Consider the following 6211-nt stretch of genomic DNA (forward strand, 5'->3'; position numbering starts at 1 on the left):
CGAGAATGAGCGCGCCGGCGGATTAAAAGCCGCGGCGCGCTCGAGTATTTTCCCGCAATTCTCGCGTCTCCGCGCTTATCCGGAAGCCACGGGCCCTTCTTCCGCATCCCAACTACCTTAACCGCCTGCACTACCACCACTGCTATTGATGTCGACACCAACCCCTAACATTACGCGTCTCATTTTCTCTTTTTATTTCTCTTTCTCTCTCACGCTTTTTCGTCGGTCGAGTATAAGGCGATAAAATGGATGCGCCGCGAAAAATTTTACAATCAAGCTCAGACAAGCCAGTCCTGCCGCAACGATGCATAACCTGCCTACAGTTGCTTCTCACCGGTGAGGATGACGATGCCCGGGTAGGTGGTTGTCGGCGTCGGCAGCTCTAGTAGATGGCGAAGCTCCTGCTCACTCCACCGCACACGCCTCGGATATAATAAGTCACGTGACATTAATATTTGAAAGCAGTCGGTACGTGGATTGCATTCGGAGTGCCTCCGCTTCTGCCTTGCAATATTCCTTCCTTCCTTCCGTCTTTTTCTTCGCGAACATCCAACTACCACCCTCATACCATTCCCGCCGCTCCCCTCTCTCCTCTCTCTCTCTCTCTGCCTCTCACTTTCGTCTTCCTATCCAGACGACCGTCTTTGTCGGAGCGCACATTGTACTTCGTATCACTTACTTCGTAAACTAGGTTTATAATTTCCTTCGACGGTCAACCGTCTTAATTTTGTTGTCAATGGTTTAACTATTAGCCAAATAATTATGCAGAATATGCGCTGGAGTTATTGCTTACCGTTATTAAAGCTTAAAGTAAACTATTACTAGCTTAAAGTAAACACTAATCGCTGCATGACCCAGAACTATCTTCCAGTTCTACCGCGGTTGCCGCGCGAAATTAGTGTGCAACACCACTTAACTGTCCCGTCGTTAACGAATTACGGCGACAAACCGTCGCATTAAAGTGGTAATGATGCCGTACGCGCTCAGCCTCGTCCCCGAGATTATGCATCCGGCATGCAACTTCGAAACGCAAAGGGGATATATTTGCACGCGTTGAGCTGCCAATATTTCGTCGAATCATCGTGCTTCCCGTGGCCCACGGCATGTAAACTCTCCTCTCACGAGTTTTTTGCTCGCGCAAAATCACACGTAAAAGAGAGGTGCCCGCCTGCGAATGACAGCTTGGCACGATGGGAAGTATTTTTCCCCGGTTCTCTCTCTATTTGTCGAATGTATTCACGCGATTCGATTCTCGAGCCTGTAATTATTTCTAAAAAAAATTTCTTCCGACACGCCATGATAATTCGTTCTTCGTACTGATTCAAAATTGGTTTTTAATCTATATTATTCGTACGTTAAGTATTATCGTAAACAACAAACCGTAATGAAATATGTAACGTGAAAGTAGGAATATTTAAAAATTTTATAATAACAATGTTTGATTTGCACATATACATAGATATATTTATTTTTAAATCTCAAATTTAAAAAATTCATCACTAAAAATTAAAATTATCGTTCTAAAAATAGTTTCCGACATGTTGTATTCAAGTAAAATATTAATTAAACAATAATTACAAATAAGATTTGACTTATGCTCGTAGTAATCCGCAAGACAAGAACGTAATATCGCTTACAATAGAAACACGGATAAGCGGCGTCTCGCAGAAGTGTCGATCGTTATACCGAGGGATTAAGCCATCTTAAAAAATTAAAACACGCGCCGCGCGTCTCGCTACGACCGTCGTGAAAAACTGCACACAAGTGGCGGGCACACATTTTCCGCGCGCCTCGTTCCGCGATATATTTCAAGCCGGATAGAAGCGACCGGGGGATGGCGGCGGACTGGGGGGTGGTGCGGGGCTCGGCCTTAGAAATGGAATACCCCACTTTATGTTTTATGCGATAGATCAGCTGGCGGGGCTGTCATACGGCGCTGCGCGTCCCAGGGATAAAGTAAGATAGACGGATACCTTCGTGTATGCGGATACGCCGCGGATAAATTCAACGTTACGTCCGTGGCTTTGCCGTTTTACCTATACCTACCTACCTACCAACCAGCACCCCCCTCCTGCCCATTCTCGTTTCCGTATACCGTCCTGCGGTATATATTCGCCCGTTTTGCAGGGGTGCTCAAGCGCCTTTGCAATGGCGAGACAAGTGGGAAATGTCTCCGGGTGAATGTAGCCGGAAAAAATATCCGTTGAAAATATCTACCGACATATTTTTTCTATTGTCATCTTATGCTTTTTACGCACTTGATAAATTACTACTTTATATTTCGTATTCCCGGGTACATACGTCATTGATCTTTTCAAGAAGATAAAAGATTTTCGATTGCATTAATGTAAATATACATATATATATAATCAAATAGTAGTTGTTACAATACATGCATAAATACATTCTCATTTTGATATATCAAATATCAATCCCAAAGTAAATTTCGCAAAAAAGTTTAGAATAAAAAATTATTTTTGAAATAAATTCACTTTTGATAAAAATATTTTACGGATTTTATTAAAAAGAAAATAATAATCAAGAATCAATAAAACATATGAATAAAACATATGAATGTGAAGATAATTTACCCAAACCTTTGAATACATGTCTAACAATAAAATTAAGAGAATTTGTTCTCTCTCTTTCTCTCTCGATATCTCCGCGTCGACGATACGTGGCTGAATATCTTCTAGGGAAGGGATGCATAAAACATACGTATAGATAGTGCCATGATACAAAGTCCGTAGCACGCGGGATCCACGAGGCAAAAACTCACCCCGAATATGACGTATGCATGCGAATACGGGAAAACGGACCCCTCCATCGTTCTCTCTTTCCGCCGCGTTACCTTTGTCTCTTTTATTGGCGTTCTCTGGAGAATTGATAACGGCGGAACGCCGCCACGAGTACGCTAATCGTACTCGAAAGGATGCTCGAGACTACCGCGGTATTTTTCACGATTTTCGCGATTTCTATGATCCCTTCTTCTCGGTATGTTCACTTCACCATATTCGCTTGAACTATATGCACTTCACGTTACAGCAAAAGGTTTGCTGATGTATCGGCTAGTCAGATAGTCATTACGATGCCGGGATACCTATTATATACATTATGAAAAGCATTAAAAATGAAGTATATACTAATTATTATAATTATAATTAATTTTACAATTTAATGGAGTCAATTGAATTTTTACAAAAAAAAACATGATTAAGAATAAAAATCTGATAGCGATACTTATATTGCACTGAAATCACGTTACAAAGCGACCCTCTTCAAGTTGATTCTGATTGGCGAAAATTCTGAGCCGACAAAAACTTTACGATTTAATTTGACTAACGATCGAGATCAACAATTCGACAGGAATTAGAGACAGAACCGAAATATACCCTTCCCCTCCCCCCCTGCTACATCTGCTTCGGCTTCCAGCGGCTGTTAACAAGTGACGCCACCGAGTAATCGTCATCCTCGCCTCCTCACCATCGACTCGAAATCGTTAGGGTGGGTTTTATCGCGCAATAATTACGCGAAGATCGAGAAAGTTTATGCTTTATAAATTGTTCTTCCGCGGAATCGCTTGATCGTTAATACACTCACGAGAGAAGACCGGGATGCGGGACCGGCATCGACGTCGGCGCCTTCGCCGTCTCCGTATAATGATTTTTAACACGAAAAACCGAGATCGTTTTTGTTCGTTAGCCCCTACGTTTCGATCAGGCTAAATTATAGGCTCTTGATTACTTCGAACCGCGTGAGGGGAGGCCCGGGGGAGCAAAGGTGGAGTCCACGCGGAGTTGTGCGCAAGAAAGTCTTCTGGGTCGACTCGCGTCGCGGCGTCGTAAAGCCTCGATAATCGCTCTTCGACTCCTCTCCGACCGGCCCACGACCGTCTCCTTCTTTCCTCTCGGAATCACTCGACTCGTTAGGGGGCGAGAATGAAGTGCTATCGGGATACACGCTAATTCGTCGGGGCGTGTGGTTGCAAAGACACGTGATGCAATGAGTTCGCGTGTACGTAGATGATAATGCGATCGGTAAAGCGATGTCATATATAAAACGTCAAATTACCTGAATAATAACTGAATCGTTAAATAAATAAAAAGTTACATAGAAATGAATATGCAGCTATGGGAAAATCATAAGGCAATCAATTAATATTCAGGATAATGATCTATAGAATGAAACGAACATTCACTAAGCCTATACAGCTTACTTTCATATTTGAAAGTGTCACGGAATGCGCCACTTTTATACGAAACGAGCATTAACGAAACGATCGAGACGGTCTTTTTTCGGCGACCGAAGGATCCTAGTCCGTCGATGGTGTAATTATTGTCTCTCTCGGTAAGTCCGAACGGATCAGCACACCTGATCCATAGATCCAGGTTATTAGACGCGTGCACAGCACGGCATTCAGGTCGAGCACCTGCCTCACCTGTTGCCGCAAAACATTATCTCCCCGGCAACGCGTTCCGCGGCACTTACTCGCAGTCATCTCTCACCGATAAATGACGGAAACTACCTTCGCCCGTCGTCGTCCTTTGTCCCTCTCGCCCGTTCCGCCGTCAGGGCATCGTCGTGCTTACCACTTTTTTTCCACGTCGGCATTTTCTGGAGCGATAACGCACCCGGCGTTGCGCATATCGCGGATTCTTAGACGTTGCTCGTTTCACGCACGCGGAGCACGCTGTGAAATCATCTGGCGTCGGCAAAACGCCGCCGCTTTTTTTGGCGACGCTTAAGAATTACGCTCGTTACGCCGCGATTAATTGCCTATTAATTACCGAAATCCCAAATGCCCCTAGTATTCTTATATAATTTAACTTTTATATTTGTGAGATCTTTCTGAGAAATAAAATGATATTAATTCAAATTATTCTTTTGATCTATTAGCATACTCTATATTAACTTACATTTTTATTAAAATACATCTTTCATCTTTTAAAATATACGAAAGGATTTACAGCTTCAATTTTTATGATTTTTTTTCTTAAAGTATTATTTCCTAACCGCTTCTTTATATTGCGATGAACTAGATTATTTCTTGTACATTATCGCTTATTGTTAGGACGTGGTATTATGTCATGGTAAAGTTAATATGTTGCCGAGGAAAAAATCGTGAACACAGGGGTTTTTGAAGAAGAATATAAATTCTCATCCACTCGCGTTCGCGATGGAACAATGTCTATAGCTTTCCCTTAGTTTGAGAGGCAACCGCTGCCGGTAGGCGAGGCGCCACGTATCGGCATTATTGTACTTTACTGCGATATTAAATAATCGGTTTATCGTATGGATTTTACAGAAACGAATATACGATCTAATATTCGGAGTTAACGTAATTTTACATTTTTACAGAAACTTAACGTATTTTTCTTTTTTCGTCCTTAATTATATTATATTATATTTAATTATCTCAATATTTCTTATACAGAAAAATTTCTTTATTTATATCTATTTGCAATTTATATATTCTAAAAATACCTGCGTTCGCAAAAGATCACGAATATAGTTATAATTCGTTTCTTTTCTATTTTATAATGTATTGTAGTTCAATTATAATTCTTAATATTTTTTATCAAGATGTATCATCAATCAAGTAAAAACCAGTCTTTTTGAAAAGGACTCGTTGCAAACAGTTGATGATAGACTCTTACGCAAACATTGCAAATTATGAGCAACGTGCTCATTTAACTCTTAACTAGCTAAATCCGATTTCACTTATGATTTTACGTAATGATTCATCGATACCTTGTGCATATATATGTATATGTGTGTGAGTGAGTGTGTGTGTGTGTGTGTGTGTGTATATATACACTAAGAAAAAAAATTGATTGCACGAACTAACTTTGTATAGTTGTTTGATCCAATAGTTAATTCAACAATTCTTTAGTTACACAAAGAAAGATATAATTCATTCATGTCAACTATCAAAATTTTTAAATTAAGAATTAACTAAACCAACTCAATTAAATTAGTTTGTTCGAAATACCAGTAGTATTTATTTGTGTTTGCATGCTATTTAATTATTCAAGTAATATATTTGTTTAAATTCCAAGTATCAAACTGACTAAACAATGCTAATGGGGATAATAAATAGTGTGTATTTTTAATAGAACGGTTGAGTTAAATACGATAAATTTTTTATTATAAACAAAATAGTTTAGGTAAAAAATAGTATTTTGTTTATAATCTGTCTCTTATACACATC

The sequence above is a fragment of the Wasmannia auropunctata genome, unplaced genomic scaffold (genome assembly GCF_000956235.1).
Source record: "Wasmannia auropunctata unplaced genomic scaffold, wasmannia.A_1.0 LD335986.1, whole genome shotgun sequence".
Classification (NCBI taxonomy): Eukaryota; Metazoa; Arthropoda; class Insecta; order Hymenoptera; family Formicidae; genus Wasmannia; species Wasmannia auropunctata.